General features: G+C 44.5%; 1 pseudogene; it reads right to left on the bottom strand.

Moving 5' to 3' along the window:
• The window catches only part of LOC129138465 (cleavage and polyadenylation specificity factor subunit 1-like), a 67,660-nt pseudogene that overhangs the window by 47,743 nt on the left and 885 nt on the right, over window positions 1-19,032 (bottom strand).

Below are 19,032 nucleotides of genomic sequence, written 5' to 3'. Positions count from 1 at the left end.
AGCAGCTTGACTTGGGGTGAATCCTGAAGCATTTTCTGGAACTCAGTAGACAGGGATATATTCTATTAACTTTGAAGAATTCTTTTCTTGCTTTTGAATTTTGTCCTTGCTTACATCTTTATGAGGGTAAGAAATCTGCATATTATAATAAACAATAACTAGAAAAACAAAGTGAATAAACACCACTCATAAACAGTTTGAATTTTGGCCCAAATACAGAATCTTGATCGAAGTTAGACTAAACCTAGGGATTCACCATTATACTATGAGATTATTCACAGTTCAAATGATTTTGTAAAGCCATTTGGGGTCTAAGGTTCAGGTTCTCCCTTTTGGAAACTTAGTTGTCATAGTTCAAAATTAGAGAGATGTTCTCAAAGTCTTTTCACAGTAGACCCTAACACGCTAAGTGACCTAGACCCAGGGAGTTCTTGTAGTCCCATATAAGAGATGATCCAGTGGGGCCCTAAACCTCTTTTTTTCACCAAAGCTGTCTGTCTGCTTTCATTTCCCTTCCCCCTGCCTAACCAGCTGTGGGCCACAGCTCTGAAGATGTGATATGAATGTCATGGAAGTTTTTATGAGTTGCCTAATTCAATTTTAAGATAGACTTTCTTTGAGATTTAGACCTTTGAAACAGAACTTTAAAATAAAACCAGAAATCGGGCTGGGCGCGGTGGCTCACGCCTGTAATCTCAGCACTTTGGGAGGCCGAGGCGGGCAGATGATGAGGTCAGGAGATCGAGACCATCTTGGCTAACACGGTGAAACGCCATCTCTACTAAAAAATACAAAAAATTAGCCAGGCATGGTGGCGGGCACCTGTAGTCCCAGCTACTCGGGAGGCTGAGGCAGGAGAATGGCATGAACCCGGGAAGCGGAGGTTGTAGTGGGCCGAGATGGCGCCACTGCACTGCAGCCTGGGCAACAGAGAGAGACTCCATCTCAAAAAAAATAAATAAGTAAACACATAAAACTGGCAATCTATGAGCATCTGTTATTCAAGAGTGATGAACATCATGAGAGCTTAAAATCCTTCACAGTTTTCCCCCTTTATTAGTGAAATTTCAGGATAAATAATTTTGTTATATTAGAATCTATGAATTCGATTATGCACAAGTTTTTAATCTACATATGAAAGCAGAAGTTAAAATAATTTCTATTCTAACCTATTATTTCCGGGAGACTCATGAGTTTTATTAAAAGATCACACCCAGAGGTTGACTTAAGAAAATACATGTTTGAAAGTGTCCAGAAATATGTACTAACTTCTGTACAGTTTCTTAATAGGCCCTTCTCTTTTTTGAACCTTCAAATTCTAAAGCAATAAACAGATTTAAAGGGATGTGTAGTTGATTAAAAAATATAAACAAATATAAAAATAGATCTGATTTGTTGGATTAGAAAAGGAGAGAAAGAGAAGGACAACTGAAGTTTAATTTTGAATGAAAAAATTATTTCATAATGTAGTGTGAGTAAATCATGTCACTTACATTGGGAATAAGTATTTTAAATCATCAGTTTGATAGTCATAAGAGATGCCAAAACAAATTATAATAAGCATAATTATAACCTAAGAAAATCTAAAAAGTGAAAACTTATATCTAGAATCAGAATACAAATGAACTATATGACCTTATTAATGAATTCATTAAGAGATATATTATTCCACATCAAAAAGTATATCTAGCTTTGCCAAAAAAATTAAAAGGAATATCTTGAAAGAGCAGAGCTCAGTCATTTCAATCAGTAAGTTTTCTCAGTGTCAAATCAGTTTTGCAAAACATAGTCCACCTGTTATGATTCAGCTTCCATTTTGGATGACCTGGAGGGTTGTCTGTGTAAATTAGTGAATATTCAGAATTACGGAATATTTAAAAGAAATGTAGTTATATTATAATATAGAAATACAGCAATAGTAATCCTAAACTCTTACAATGCACCCTCGATTTAATGAATAAAGAAGATTCATTTTTAATCAGCACCTAATTATTTTTATGCAAATGGAGCTATTGCAATACTTGAAAATAGTTTGTTATCTTGGTTAAAGTTGGTTAAACATTTCCCTTTGAAATTTTCTTTCCATTGTCCCTTTGCTTAGCAAACTATAATACAAAGCTAAATGCCTTGTCAGCCGTATTCAATTTGCACAGAGACCAAACCAGCAGATACTAATTTAGTAAGTTTTCATTATGTTCTCCCTGAGCCCGTGATGACATTCATTGATAGTTCAGTTTCTTAATGCAGCTATACAGACTTTATACAAAATATTGATTGTCTTAAGAGATAAAGTCCCATAGGAAGATTATCTTTATCTGATTTATTCATCTACATTTTACAAAAGAAAGTGATCATAAGGTATGGCTTTTGAAAGGAAATAAATCTGTAACACTATTTGTAGAAGTAAAACATTTATGCTTTTATATATTAGGAAACAGTAACTTGATATATAACTGCAAATCTTTAAAAAAATTGTGGCGAAGGATATGAACAGACACTTCTCAAAAGAAGACATTTATGCAGCCAAAAGACACATGAAAAAATGCTCATCATCACTGGCCATCAGAGAAATGCAAATCGAAACCACAATGAGATACCATCTCACACCAGTTAGAATGGCAATCATTAAAAAGTCCAGAAACAACAGGTGCTGGAGAGGATGTGGAGAAATAGGAACACTTTCACACTGTTGGTGGGACTGTAAACTAGTTCAACCATTGTGGAAATCAGTGTGGCGATTCCTCAGGGATCTAGAACTAGGAAAACCATTTGACCCAGCCATCCCATTACTGGGTATATGCCCAAAGGATTATAAATCATGCTGCTATAAAGACACATGCACACGTATGTTTATTGTGGCACTATTCACAATAGCAAAGACTTGGAACCAACCCAAATGTCCATCAATGATAGACTGGATTAAGAAAATGTGGCACATATACACCATGGAATACTATGCAGCCATACAAAATGATGAGTTCATGTCCTTTGTAGGAACATGGATGAAGTTGGAAACCATCATTCTCAGCAAACTATCGCGAGGACAAAAAACCAAACACCGCATGTTCTCACTCATAGGTGGGAATTAAACAATGAGAACACATGGACACAGGAAGGGGAACATCACACACTGGGGCCTGTCATGGGGTGGGGGGAGGGATAGCATTAGGAGATATACCTAATGCTAAATGACGAGTTCATGGGTGCAGCACACCAACATGGCACATGTATACATATGTAACAAACCTGCACGTTGTGCACATGTACCCTAAAACTTACAGTATAATAAAAAAATAAAGTTAAAAAAAAATGTGGTCCCCTTTTGTTCAGAGTATGCACCTTGATTCAATTAATCAAGAGTCGATTTTTCTTTTGTATCTCCAGCATCCACAGAACTTTTCAGACACAGAGAGAGCCATTAGTGTACTACTGGTGTACAATAGAGTTACAAGCTGCTATAAAATAAGAACTGTATTTTACAGTGTTAGACAATTACAAAATCAAACAAGTGAGTTAATGAAGATGTGAATTGTATGATATGAAGACTGACTAGAGAAAGAGCTTGAATAGGGAAGCTGAGCTATCAGGGACTCATGTGGAAGTTGAACTGAACTTTAAAGAAAGGCCAGGATACAAGCATTCTAAATCTTTGTTTTTCAGTTTTAAGAAAATCATTGGAAAAATAGTGTCACCACATTATGGAAAGTAGGGATAAGGTATAAAATCATGTATTAACTCTACTCTTGTTAATGTTCTGGTATATTTCTTTCCGGTGTCACCTCTGAATTTGTCTTTTTAACATAAACTTAATCGCAGCACATGTTCTATTTTGGAGCTTTTTTTCTAATTAAAATTATTTCAGAAGCATTTCCTAGGTGGCTCATAGGCTTCCTGGCTACTGTTTTAAAAAATATTTAATATTTCATGATATGGATTTTTTTTCAACTTTTTATTATCACAAATAATATTTTGAGCTGTTTTTATGCATAAGCTTTTTCATACTCGAGATTGTTTCTTTTGTTCACTTCTCAGTAGAGTGTAAGTGGGCCATGAACTTTCTTTTTTTAACTTATAATTATCTTAAGAACAGTGCCAATTTATAATATCTACAACAAACTATGAGGGGTACTATTTCATCATATCTGTAACAGTATTTGGCATTTCCATTTTTAAATAAGAATATCAAATGTTGGGCCGGGCGCAGTGGCTCACGCCTATAATCCCAGCACTTTAGGAGGCTGAGGTGGGAGGAGCACGAGGTCAGGAGATCGAGACCATCCTGGCTAATACAGTGAAACCCCATCTCTACTAAAATACAAAAAAAATTAGCCGGGCTTGTTGGCGGGCGCCTGTAGTCCCAGCTACTGGGGAGGCTGAAGCGGGAGAATGGTGTGAACCCAGGAGGTGGAGCTTGCAGCGAGCCAAGATCACGCCACTGCACTCCAGCCTGGGTGACAGAGCGAGACTCTGTCTCAAAAAAAAAAAAAAAAAAAGAATATCAAATGTTAACATGCCAAAAGTGGCACTGCTTTGTACAGTTTTCTGTACTTGTTTTACTCATGATATTTTCTCTTGCGTGTAGTATCTGTTCATATCCCTGGGCCTTCTACCAAATGACTTGTGTATGTTTTCTGAAATCTAAATCTTTCCTTCTGCCAAGTCTGCAGTGTTGTAATTTTATAATCTGTAATAGCATTTAAAGTATTTGGAGTTTGTTTGTTTGTTTGTTTTTATTTGCTTGTTTGTTTGTTTTGCTTTCTCTTGTTTAGGAAATAGTGCCGTATGCTGTAGAGTTAGGTAGTTGAAAGAATCAAAAAGGAAATAAGGTTTGGTTTGGTTTTGTAACTTCTGATTAAATAACTCACTCAGCAAATACTTGTGAGCTGTGCCAGCAGTGGTGATGAGACAGATACAGACTTGGTTTTCAAAGATTTTATAAGATGCATACAAATAAACATGTGATTAAGACTATACTACACTAGAGCATTTAGGGATGGTAAAGGTGGAACACTTACCCCAAACAAAGCAGAAACTGTTTAGAAAAGGCGTCTATCACTGCGTTTTCTCATGAGCATTTCTTCTTGTTTTTGTGTACATTTTACACTCCAGCCTGTAGGTGTACCACATATTTAATCATTCCTCTGTGGACATGGAGGCTGTTTTCTGTTTCCCCCTTCCATAAACAATATTACAACAGATGTCTCTGTAATGGAAATTGTAGCACAGGTCTGGATTATCTTCTCAGGGTAAATTTTTAGAAATGGCCTTATTGCATTATAGTATATGAATATTTTTGAGATTCTTGATACATAATATCAGATGGTCTTCCAGAAAGTATATATTCCTTGTGTTTTGTACAAAAAAGGTGGTGGGAGGTAGTGCGGTGTGGTGGTGGCAGCGACATCCATGGAGCTAGAAGTGGGCGGTGATGCCATCTGTCTCTAGCAAGTCATCCAGGATGATGTCGGACATGGTGCTGATCTTCTTGGCCAGCTTGCTGCTCCATGGTGCTCAGGTACAGGTAGCAGTTGAGCAGCTCCCCGTCCAGCTTGCAGCACAGCATTCTGGAGGGTGTGGAGGTCCACACGCAGCATCCGGAAGGTGCGGAGGTTGAGGCCTGTGTGGTGTGGCAGCACGTTCAGCAGCATCAGCAGCCTCCAGTAGGTTTTCTCCTGCATGGGCAGCAGCAGCCCGATGCCACCATCCAGGGTGGCGAACCACGCGATATGCTTATTCTCCCACCACCGACTTTTTGCTGAGCCCCTCAGTGGCTCCTCGGCACAGGGTCCTTTAGAATGCGTTCATGTGGGCACCCACATGGAAGTCTGCCCAGCGCAGCAGGCACATGCCCCCAAAACTCTCCTTGGCTTCAGGCAGGTACATGTACACCATGAGGCTGCGGTCGTGGTCAGACACCAGAAAACCCAGCTGGGTGTTGTCCACCATGAAGTCCACGCTGTGCACCTCCAGGGTCTTGGCATCCCATGACAGGAGGCTCAGCGTCTTGCTCTCCTCCTGGTAACAGCAGCCAGATGCTCTTCATGAGGTCGGCTGCCAGGATGAAGTTCTTGACGCTGATCATCTGGTGGATGTAGAGCTGTCTGTCGACCATGAAGGCCATGCCCGTCAGCTCGCTGGCCCGCAAGCTTCATAGGAAAATCTTCTGGCTGATGGCCGACACCAGGTGGCCTTGCAGTGCACAGGGCAGTCACAGGCCCCTTCTGCTCCTTCTCGTAAAGGACTTTGAACTTGTTCTTGGTCAAGGGCTGGCTGGGCTCGGGCACCACCTCAATCACATCCATGATCAAGATCCGCCCTCAGGACATGACCTCCTCCTCCTCCTGCATGAGGCAGGTCCCGGCGGCCACGTAGCCTTTGAAGCCTGACCTGGTCTCCTCGCTGCAGCGACACTGTCTTTGTGCTGGTCACCTGCTCCCACTTCTGCAGCTCAATCCTGGCATTGGGAATAGCCTCCCAGCAGACTAGGGAGATGAACGGGATGGATAAGGCCGCCTCCTGGGGGTGGATGCACTGTTCATCTCTCTCAATGGTCTCAAATGCCTTCTCCTCGCCAGTCATGTGTGGGATGCAGGTGCACAGTGTGTTGGTGCTGGTGGCCACAGCGTACATCTTGGACTCCACGTGGTAAGCCACACAGTGGACCGTGCAGCACAGTGGGATCTTCCTGACAGGCCACGGGGAATCATAGGACAGGTAGGCAGGAAGGACACTGATCCTCAGTTTGCCCTGTCTGTTGAAGTACAGGAAGCCGCGGGGACAGTTGACATTGTGGAACAGAGCGAAAGAGTCGACAGGGCCATTGATGCCCACGGTGTGCAGCCGCAGCACCCCTCAGTCTGTCGCCAGGAGCCAGTGAGGTGAGGGGCCGCAGATGAACACTCCCGAGTAGCCATAAATGTCCTCGAAGTAGTGGAAACGCGCCACGCGGCCCCGGGCCCGGCCCTCTCCTCTGTGCGGCCACCTGCTTTCTTCTTGGATGGCTTCGGCTTCTTCTCACGGAAGCTGATGTTGTGAAGGACCTTCTTAAAGTGGACTTTGAGATTGCCCTGGCCGAGCCGAGAGTCGTGGGGGAAGGCCTTGTAGATAAGCAGCTTTTGGTCCACATGCACCAGCAGGTAAGGCGTGCTCTGGCGGCTGCCCAGCACAACCAGCAGCACCTCCTTGATGAGAGAGGCAGCTCCTCCTGGCACATGGCCTCCTCCCTGCGGGCCTCGCCCTGTGTGGTGGGCTCTCCAAAGGAGCTGTCCATGAGGACCCGCTGCCCCACAGGGAAGTTCTTCACCAAGAACACCAGCCGCCAGTCGGGGAGCTGGCAGGTCGCCATGGTGCCATTCTCCTGCAACAGCAGGCACCAGTGGATGGGCTCTGTCTGGAAGGGTACAGAGTCCCAGTCGGCAGGGGCTGGCTGCTTCTTCGGGCCACCTCCTTGCTGGGACTGAAGAGGGATCCCAAATCCCCACACAGCATTTCCTCATCACCGACTGTGGGGCTAGTCTCCGAGCCCAGGCTCTCGGCCTCCAAGCCACTGTGGCCCCCTAGCTCATCGTGAGCCCCGCTCAGGCAGCTCTCAGTGGTGAACATGCCACTGAGGTCTCGGTACAGGCACAGCGTGATCACGTTGGGCTGATGGTGCAGTGGGGGCTTGTGCAGCACCAGGTGGTCGTGGCAGCCACTATAGGAGTGTGCTTTTCAGCAGGAACATGGTGATGTGGCCGTCGGCACTCATGATGACCACGCAGGGGTTGCCTACAGTGCACTGCATGTTGCGGGTGACCAGGTCCACAGGGATGAAGTACAGCTGATTCATTCCTTCCAGCAGGTGGATGCCCAGCAGCGACACTTGGGCAATGTAGTGGTTGTCCCCGATGTTTTCGGCAAAGACCATGGGGCCCTGCGTGGCAAAGCCACTGGTGTCCAGCTCCATGATCTCCTGCCCCATCTGCAGGAATATGGTTGAGTCTTCCTGGCTCAGAATCAGGAATCACTGTCTGCGGTGGTCATTGTCCGCTTCGGGGGTGCTGGGTTCCTGCTCCGTGCCCTCCCCCTTGGGATTCTCTTTCTCCTCCTTAGGCACCAGGGCGATGACTGTCCACATGTCGTAGCAGCCGGGAAGCTCAAAGGTTGTCACCACCTGGGGCTGGATGCTCTTCTGCAGCACCGACAGAGTCCCATTCTTCCTGTGGCTGGAGCAAACCACAATCTCCAGGTCCGGCTCAGGGTTGTTCTGAAACTCTTCAGAGAGGACGGCAGGCTCGCCCATGGCAGCATTGGTGCAGGGCCCAATGTTAAGGATGCTGTCACACACCTCAAAGGTAGGTGGCCAGCTGTGTGCCCGACTGGGCGTCGCTGCCGTACACTTCAATCTCCTCCATGTCGTCCTGTGACACGGACTTGTCCCTGGCTGACCAGCTGGCCATGTGTCCACTCGCTTCTTCTGTGAGGGAGGCTCTTCCTTGTCAGCAGCCTCACAGACAGCACTGGCCGGGGGCTGCTGAAGCTTCTCCGTGTACTTGAGGAGGAGAGAGTTGCCCAGGCAAGAACTCAGGAACAGGTACCCAGGCTCCATGGTGACCATGCTGGTGGTGAGGACGCTGGTGGCCGCCTTGTCAAAAGTGGAACACTTGGATGCTACGCATGCCATCGGTGATGAGGGTCAGCACGTAGATCTCACTGCCCTTGAGGGAGATGACCATCTTGTCATAGGAGATGAAGGTGGCCTGGGCGCAGTCCAGGGTGATTCACACACCCACCTGGGTGCACAGCGGGAAAGCTGTGGTGCCTGTGGTGAGGCTGCTGAGAGCCACACCGTACGGGGGAATGCTCTGGTTCAGGTATAACAGTGAGCTGACGACAAAGACCACCACCCCACCTATGGGCTTGGGCACGGCCAGAGCCTGGGTGCAGTCAAAGGGTAGCTGGTGAGAGATCAGATGACGGGGTGCACCTTCTGCGTGATGTTAGCAAGATGGCCACGATGGAGCACGTGTCCTGCCACACAGCCACGTGCCTGGGCCAGGTCTGGTTGGGCTCGAACAGGATGGGCTCGTAGTAGCCGTGCAGGAACTGCAGGTCGATGATGATGAGCAGCTTCTCATCCAGGGCCTGCACATCGATGAGGTAGCTTCTACAGGACAGGCCAGCCCAGTCCTATGGAATCAAAATACGGATTTTTAAAAGATCTCCAGGTAATTTAATATAAACAAGCTTGAGAAGTTATGTTTTAGATCAGTGCTACACCCAAAGAAATATGACAGCCACATGTATAATTTTAAATTTTCCTGTAGACATGCTAAAAAGTAATAAAAAACATGCAGCCGCGTGTGGTGGCTCACGCCTGTAATCCCAGCACTTTGGGAGGCCAGGGTGGGCAGATCACAAGGTCAGGAGTTCGAGACCACCATGGCCAACATGGCAAAACCCTGTGTTTACTAAAAATATAAAAATTAGCCCAGTGTGGTGGCATGCTCCTGCAGTCCCAGCTACTCAGGAGGCTGAGGCAGAATCGCTTGAACCCAGAAGGCAGAGCATGCAGTAAGCCGAGATCGCACCACTGCACTCAGCCTGGGCGAAAGAGCGAAACTCTGTCTCAAGAGAAAAAATGCAAAAAATACTTTAAATAGTATATTATAAGCCTGTATATCCCAAATTATTATCATTTTCACAGAGGACACTAACCACATTTAAGGGCTCTGCAGCCAATGGCGACTACCACATTAGACAGCACAGGCCTAGAGCACGACCTAACTATTACATTACCTTCAAAATCTCTAGTCATCTCTAGTCTATATTCAACTATGGTTTGGGGGGCATAAATATTTCAGGTGCCAGAATTCAGCCTATGCCCATATTTAATGGAGAACATTTTGAACGGCTACTTTTTCAGGGCCATTGATGGGCTGAGAGCAAATTTTACAGATTTCTTACCTTGGAACTTCAGCGTCTTTGGGTTCTGATATAGAATTGTCAGCTGGGGCTCCAGTTCCTTGATTTTAGAATCCATCTTTCCCAGCTGGAAATTGGGCCTGATGTCATTCTTCTGAGTAGCCACAGAGCGAAAGGAGCACATTACACCTTCCTCATTGGGTTCCTTCAGAAGTGAACTGATGCAGCGGATGCAGCAGACACATCCACGACTTAGGTACACAGGTTTTTCAAGATAAGATAGGGAGATGAGACATCGACTCGCTTCTTGAAATTGTTCAGCCGTGACCACTCTCTATGGAAAAATGTACATGCTATTAGAGTGTCATGAGTTGAAGGACAACACGACTTGGAAATCTTTCCTCCTTATATACATAGAGATATCAGGGCCTACTATGCACAATTACTAGTGAAACATAATGAAACACAATATAAATACATATATAAAAGACTCAGGGCCTTGAGCTTCTGATATTTTAAATGCTAGCTGGAGTGCAGTGGCGCCATCTCGGCTCACTGCAAGCTCCACCTCCTGGGTTTACGCCATTCTCCTGCCTCAGCTTCCCGAGTAGCTGGGACTACAGGCACCCACCACCACGCCTGGCTAATTTTTTGTATTTTTAGTAGAGATGGGGTTTCACTGTGTTAGCCAGGATAGTCTCAATCTCCTGATCTCGTGATCCTCCTGCCTCAGCCTCCCAAAGTGCTGGGATTACAGGCGTGAGCCACCACGCCCAGCCAGGACTTGATTGTTTCTTTGGGAAGTTGATGTCATAAAAGTGTCTATACTGGGCTGTCCTGCCACATGTGGCTCTTGAGCACCTGAAATGGGGCATATCAGAATGGAGATGTGCTTTCAGTGTAAAATGCACAGTGGATTTGGAAAATGTAATGAGAAATAGAGAATGTAAATGATGTTGTTAAGAACTTTTAAAGGTTGGCTGGGTGCAGTGGCATGTGCCTGTAGTCCTAGCACCCTGGGAGGCTGAGTCGGGAGGATCGCCTGAGCCCAAGAAATTGAAGCTACAGTGAGCTATGATCGTGCCACTGCACTCCAGCCTGGGTGATGGAGGGAGACCCTGTCTCTTAAAAACAATCTTAAAGTTAATTTCATGCTGAAATGATAACATTTTCTGTATTAAAATTTTAATTTTTTTCTTAATTTATTCTCACCTCTGCTCCACTAGGTTCTCCCCTGGCCTCCAATTGCTTCCACTGACAACTCAGTTGGAGTGAGCTCCACTTACAAGGGTTTTTGTGTAGAGTGTCCCTCCTCCCACCTTATTCACATCCTGCTTATCATTCTTAATCCAATCAGATTTTGATTTAATTATGCTATATATTAGATTTTTACTGACGTCATAAGCAGATTGCGACAAAGGAGATTGTCCTCACTAAAGGGTTTTCACAGTTAATATGGACAAATATTGCCACATCATTCTAAATTAGGTCTTGTATATTGTGGGCGTTGGTAAGATTTGGGATCAGGATTGAAACTGTTCAAACAAAACATTTGGCATCAAAATTAATTGTTATGAATGGAGCTAATTTCAAATTGTTTTTGATCATGAAAATAAAAACTCACAGTTTGATGAAGAAAATTAGTCAAACTTACTCACAGGTCTTTCCTAAAACCACACTCATTAGACCAGTCATTTATTTAAAAGGACTTATTCTTGTGAAGATCCACGTTTAGAAGAGGTTGAATTCACTTCCACATAATAAATTGTAAATATATTTTTTCTGCATTATGATTTTCTTAAGAACATTTTCTTTGGTCTAGCTTACTTTACTGTAAGAACACAGTACATAACACATATGCAAAATATGCGTTAACGGACTTGATATTATGGGTAAGGCTTCCAGTCAACAATGGGCCATTCATCCTTAAGTTATTGGGAAGTCAAAAGTTATGCACAGATATTGGACTGCCGGGGACTCAGTGCCCCTAAACCCCACATTTTTTAAGGGCCAGCTGTATCTAAAAATCTCAAGAACATTGCCCGTGGCCAGTATTTATAATTTTTTCTTTGCTTTTAGACAAAATCATTCCTGTACATTTAATTTCATTAATATTACTCTCTGTATTTGTAAATAGTTTGTGCTTAATCTGTGAAGTGTGAACAGGTTTTAGTTTTTGCATGACTCTTGCAGACATATTGAACCACGTTTGATAAATGAAGTAATAGTGAAACTACCTAGGGTTTTCTCTCAGCTGCCTCCCTCTTCCCTGTCTCCAGGTGGCACTGTGTGGAAGTTTATGAAGAGACCTGGTCCGGATCCAAGCTTTCTGTCCCCATTCTACTTTCTGAAACGCCCACCAAAAGACACGGACCCCTGGCATCTCATAACCACTCAGTCATCATTTCCGTTTTTTAATAGCTGAGCATATCCTGACTACCTGCTCTTCACAAAATTATTATAAATTATACTAGTTTAAATTCAAAGGCAAAGTTTCCCCCTTCCTGCTCCCTGGAAACCTTTATCCCTGAATGACATGGCTAAATGGCTAAGCTCCCCTGCACCCAATGCCCTGATCAAGTGTTTCTTCCTGTAGGGGCCTTTCCTTTTGCCCCAAGGCAAATCCTTTCTCTGTTGTCCTCCCCTGGCAATTTATAAACACTTGTAACAGAATCTGTTACTATTCTTATTTGTATTGATGTGGTCTCAAAAGAGTCAAACTTAGTTGAGAGCTGTATCTGTGGCCTACATTTTGTTCTGTTTGTTTTGTTTTGTTTTTCCTTTTTTTGAGACAGAGTCCCACTCCATCACCCAGGCTGGAGTGCAGTGGCATGATCTCGGCTCACTGCAACCTCCACCTCCCCGGTTCAAGCGTTTCTCGTTCCTCTCCCTCCCGCAAAGCTGGAATTACAGGCATGCACCACCACACCCAGCTAATTTTTGTATTTTTAGTAGAGAGGGGGTTTCACCATGTTGGCTGGGCTGGTCTCAAACACCTGGCCTCAAGTGATCCACCCACCTCAGCCTCCGAAAGTGTGTGGCCTACATTTTGGATATGAAATATGAAAAATATTTACCAAAAAGTAGACAACAAATAATCACGGTTGGATCCACATATAATTTAATCAATCTGGTTTCCTCCATATTTCCTCTTGCTTTTCATCCTCCTTGCAGTTTCATGATTCTCCAGAGGTCATCTAAAACAATAATATAATTTAAGGAAGCAAATTTTTTCTTCTTGAGACAGGGTCTTGCTCTGTTGCCCAGGCTGGAGTGCAATGGTACAATTATGGCTCACTGTAGCCTCGAACTCCTGGGCTGAAGCCATCCTCCTGCCTCAGCCTCCCCAGTAGCTGGGACTACCAGTGTGTGCTACCAAGACTGGCTAATTTTTTAACTATTTTGTAGAGATGAGGATCTCACTATATTGCCAGAACTGGTCTTAAGCAATCTTCCCACCTTGGCCTTCCAAAGTGCTGGGATAACAGGTGTGAGCCACCATGCCTGGCAAGGAAGCAAATTTGATTTTACATCATCCAAAGAGTAACACAAAGGAAGTATATCTGAGTTGTAGTACATCAATAAGTGGAAATATTAAGATTCTATATAAATTATTTGTGATTTCCTTTCTAAGAAAGAGACTACAATTATCATTATACATGGGCATTTTCAAACATTTCCAAACTTGAGATGAAAAAAAGAAAGAAAATATGAGACAGTGACTATATTTGAGGTATATTCTTTCAACAGACTATAAACGTGTGGGGTTCACACATTTATCAGCCAAAAACAGATTCAAAATACATACATTCTTAGTCTTAACAAGGGCTACAAAAAAAGTGTGGAACAGCTATCAGTAATATATTTTGTGTTAATATGAATTCTAGGCTTGGATAAAACATGCAGGGTATGATTACAACTTTAGATGTCTTCTTTTTAAATGTTATTTCTCTTTTAGGACTTCGGTCTGATTAAATGTTATTTCTTTTTTAGGACTTTGGTCTGATTAATAGATGTCTTCTTTTTTCTGGTTTCTTGTTTTGTTTTGTTTTGTTTTGAGACTGGGTCTCTGTTGCCCACTGCTGCTAGAATGCAGTGGCATAATCATGGCTTACTGTAACGTTAACTACATGGGCTCAGGTGATCCACCTCAGCCTCCCAAGAAGCTGGGACCACAGGCACATGCCACCATGCCCAGCGAATTTTTTCTATTTTTTGTAGAGATGGGGGTCTCACCATGTTGCCCTGGCTGGTCTAGAACCCCTGGCTCAAGTGATCCTCCTGCCTTGGCCTCCCAAAGTGCTGAGATTACAGGTGTGAGCTGCCACACCTGATTGAGATTTCTTAGTTCTATTATATTCTCTAATATAAAAAAAGAAAGGTCATCGTCCAGTTTTAAGTGGTCTCAGGACAATTTCTTTTTTTTTAATTTTTTTTTAATTATACTTTAAGTTCTGGGGTACATATGTAGAACATGCAGGTTTGTTACATACGTATACGCGTGCCATGGTGGTTTGCTGCACCCATCAATCCATCATCTACATTAGGTATTTCTCCTAATGCTCCCCCTCTCCCAGCCCCCAACCCCATGACAGGCCCCGGTGTATGATGTTCTACGTTCATGTGTTATTGTTCAACTCCCCTTATGAGCGAGAACATGCAGTGTTTGGTTTTCTGTTCTTGTGTTAGTTTACTGAGAATGATGGTTCCCAGCTTAATCCATGTCCCTGCAAAGGACATGAACTCATCCTTTTTTATGACTGCATAGTATTCCATGGTGTGTATGTGCCACATTTTCTTTATCCAGTCTACCACTGATGGGCATTTGGGTTGGTTCCAAGTCTTTGCTATTGTGAATAGTACCGCAATAAAAATACGTGTGCGTGTGTCTTTATAGTAGAATGATTTATAATCCTTCAGGTATATACCCAGTAATGGGATTGCTGGGTCAAATAGTATTTCTGGTTCTAGATCCTTAAGGAATCGCCACACTGTCTTCCACAATGACTGAACTTATTTACACTCCCACCAACAGTATAAAAGTGTTCCTATTTCTCCACATCCTCCCCAGCATCTGTTGTTTCCTGACTTTTTACTGATCGCCATTCTAACTGGCGTGAAATGGTATCTCATTGTGGTTTTGGTTTGCATTTCTCTAATGACCAGTGATGATGAGCTTTTTTTCATATGTTTCTTGGCCGCATAAATGGGTAGACTGCATGTTTCTAAGGAATTGGTTCATTTTATCTGGGCTAACCAACTTGTTGGCATACAAATGTTTATAGTATTCTCTTAAAATCTTTTTAATTTTTATAAAACCAGTATTGAGGCAAGGCTCAGTGGCTCATGCCTGTAATCGCAGCACTTTGGGAGGCTGAATCACTTGAACCCAGTGTTTGAGACCAGCCTGCGCAACATGGTAAAACCCTGTCTCTAACAAAAAACAACAAACACACAAAAACTAGCCAGGCATGGTGGTGTATGCTTGTAGCTACTCAGCAGGCAGTGAATGCACTCCAGCCTGGTTGACAGTGATATCTTGTCAAAAAAAAAAATGTAGTTCCGGGCATGGTGGCTCATGCCTGTAATCCCAGCACTTTGGGAGGCCGAGGCGGGTGGATCACAAGGTCAGGAGATCGAGACCATCCTGGCTAACACAGTGAAACCCCATCTCTACTAAAAATACAAAAAATTAGCTGGGAGAGGTGGTGGCCACCTGTAGTCCCAGCTACTCGCGAGGCTGAGGCAGGAGAATGGCATGAACCTGGGAGTCAGAGCTTGCAGTGAGCCAAGATCACGCCACTGCACTCCAGCCTGGGCAACAGAGTGAGACTCTGTCTCAAAAAAAATAAAAATAAAAATGTAGTGATGTACGCACTTTTATTTCTGACTGTAGGAATTTGAACTTTCTTTTCTTTTTTGCACTTGGACGTTCTGTACATGTATCCCAGAACTTAGAGTCTAAACAAAAAAAAAAAACATGCAGTCCACCAACTGTGAGTCAAGAGGAAGGAAACAACAGACCTGGAACTGGTAAGAAGACTGAATCAATAATCAAAAACTTGTCGATAAAGAAGAGCCCTTCAGCAGGGACACAGGCCACATGGACCTGTCCTGCCTGGCCCCTGAGGCTGCATTTACCCACCTGCCCCTAGAAGGTGGGCCATCAGGGTAACTAGAAGCTGCTAGCCATCAGTTTGCACAGTGAGGCCCCTCCGAGCCCCTCCCATCAGACCTGCTGTGAGCAGCAACCTGTGGCTGTGGCTGTGGCTGTGACTGGCAGAGGTGTCTGGGGTGGGGCCAAAGTAGTCCCTTGGAGCCCTCACACGCTATTGATGGGAATGTAAATTAGTACAACCACTATGGAGAACAGTGTGAAGACTCCTCAAAAAACTACAGTTGGGGCCACCATGTGATCCAGCAATCCCACTGTTGAGCATATACCCAAAAGAAAGAAAATCACTATATTGAAGAGATATTTGCACTCTCGAATTTATTGCAGCACTATTCACAATAGCCAAGATGTGGAAGCAACCTAAGTGTCCATCAACGAATGAATGGATAAAGCAAATGTGATGTATATGCACAATGGAATACTATTCAGGCATAAAAAAGGAGATCATGTCATTTGCAACAACATGGATGGAAATGAAGATTATTATGTCAAGTGAAATAAGCTAGTCACAGAAAGACAAACATCACATGTTCTCACTTATTTGTGGGATCTGAAAATCAAAACAGTTGAACTCATGGACATAGGAAACAGAAGGATGGTTATGAGAGGCTGGGGAGGGTATTGTGGAGCTGGGAGGGAGGTGAGGATGGTTAATGGGTACAAAAAAACAGAATGAATAAAACATACTATTTGATAGCACAACAGGGTGACTATAGTCAATATTAATTGTACATTAAAAAACAAACAAACAAACACAAAGTTGCCCCTTGGCTTTGCTGCTTTGGGGGAGAGTTGCACAAATTGGACTAGTGGCCCAGCTCCCTGGGCGATCATCCTGTGCTGGCCAGGGTATGCCAACCTTATCTGGCTGGAAGTTCGGGGTGGCAGGACTCTGACCCTGCCCCTGGTAAGGGGCTTCCCCAACCAGTGCCATTGAAGGGGGCGCCCTGGGTGTGAGCCTGAAAGCTCCAGCTCTCTGTCTTGCCATGTGAATGTGTTCTTTGGGCCACAAGCCCCCACCTCGCTCCTGCCTCACTCCTGGGAACAACGAAGGTGGACAATTGCTCTAGGGGCTGCAGAGAGAAAGCTAAGTGGACTGAGTAGGGGCCTGTGAAGGGGGCAGGAGGATAGACTTTCAAAGGGTAAGGAGTGGGCAGCTTAAGGTTGCAATGGCAGAGGGAGCTCTGACCCAGGACCTGAACTGCAGCCAGCTCTTGGGGTGTGGACCACCCAGCTCTGCAGCTGACCCCTCCACTGACCAAACGGGAGAGGAGTGAGCGTTCTCCCCTGTGCATATTGATGCATTGTTTAGCCTTCACTGAGGGTGGGGTGAAGAGAAGTGTGGGTCTCCTGGGTCAGGGGAGGCTGCCTTTTCTAGTGCTCGTGACTTTTTTTTTTTTTTTTTTTTTTTTGAGATAGAGTCTCGCCCTGTCGCCCAAGCTGGAGTGCAATGGCACGATCTCAGCTCACTGCAACCTTCGCCTCCTGGGTTCAAACGATTCTCCTGCCTAAGCCTCCTGACTAGCTGGGATTACAGGAGCCCGCCATCACACCCAGCTAATTTTTGTATTTTTAGCAGAGACGGGGTTTCACCATGTTGGCCAGGCTGGTGTCGAACTCCTGACTTCAGATTATCCACCCACCTTGGCCTCCCAAAGTGTTGGGATTACAGGCATGAGCCACCGTGCCCAGCCTCATGACTTCCTATTCCTGGTCCCTACCTGGATTTGTCTCCATCCGTTTTCCGATTTTTAATAGTTTGTTTTATCTTTTGGGTTTTTCATCTAACTCCTCTCGTAGACCTCATTGCTCAGAGTGCACTATTAGGGCAAGGTTCTGCCACTGCCACCCTCCATGAATAGATTTCTCCCTCCTGCCCTGGGGATATGGAGAATGGCTTGTTTCTTTCCCTATCTATCCTAGAAAGATGATTTGTGGGGTTTTTTTTTGTTGTTGTTGTTTTGGGGTTTTTTTGGCACCAAAGTGGCAACTGGGTTGGTGTTGGGGGAATACAGCTGGCCTTGGGTGGAAGTGCTCCTCCACCGTTTCTCCCTGGTTTCAACAGTGTTAGCATTTGTCCATGAAAATACAATATTTTCTCTAAAGTAGTAAGAAGCGACAGCTGGGGGGAGTGACTGCTGCTGCTGCCCCCAGCTCCCCCTTTCCCCTAGGCAGGTGTGGGGGAGATTCCTGTTGTGACTGAATGTAAGCACCCCCACCTCTGCTGCAGCCAATGTAGAGGAAGTGGGGCACTCTTACTGTCTCTTTCTGCTCTTTACCTGCAGCTAAGAAACTTTGGAATTAGGGGGCCCAGGGACCTGGAGAGGCCTTAACCCTGTGAGGAAGTATAGGGGGACCCCTCTCCCACCCTCATCCCCTTCTGAGAGTGGTCAATGTTTACAAGCCCCTGAGTCCCCCAGCCCAGGGACCCTGTTGCTTTCTTTCACCAGCCTCAATCTTCCTGGGCCTTCGCTGCTCCCCTGCCCTTCCTGGGGTTGGGGTGGGGGCAGGCATCGCCCTGTGTTCCCCTGTCTGCCTTGTACCCACAATCATCCCACCGCTCCACCCTGTGTGACTTCCCTTTCTTTTACCTACTCCTGTGAATACTCCCTTCTCCCAATAAAACTTGGTGTGTATTCTCAAAAAAATTGAAAAGCCCTTCACCAAATGACTCACTGGTGAATCGTACCCAACAATTAAGGAAGAATTAACACCAATCCACCTTAATCTCTTCCAAAAAAACTGAAGAGGAGGGAACACTTCTTAACTCATTACATGAGGCTTGCATGACCCTGATACCAAAAAGAGACAAAGACACTGCAAGGACAAAAAATACACAGCAGTGTCCTTTATCAATACTAATGCAAAAATAATCTACAAAATAGGTAACCTAATATAGCAGCATATTAAATTATACACCAAGAACATGGGGAATTTTTTCTCAGAATGCAGGG

Source organism: Pan troglodytes, chromosome 23, assembly GCF_028858775.2.
Source record: "Pan troglodytes isolate AG18354 chromosome 23, NHGRI_mPanTro3-v2.0_pri, whole genome shotgun sequence".
Taxonomy (NCBI): domain Eukaryota; kingdom Metazoa; phylum Chordata; class Mammalia; order Primates; family Hominidae; genus Pan; species Pan troglodytes.
The sequence above is the reverse complement of the archived record's forward strand: the minus strand, read 5'-3'. Positions and strand labels throughout refer to the sequence as shown.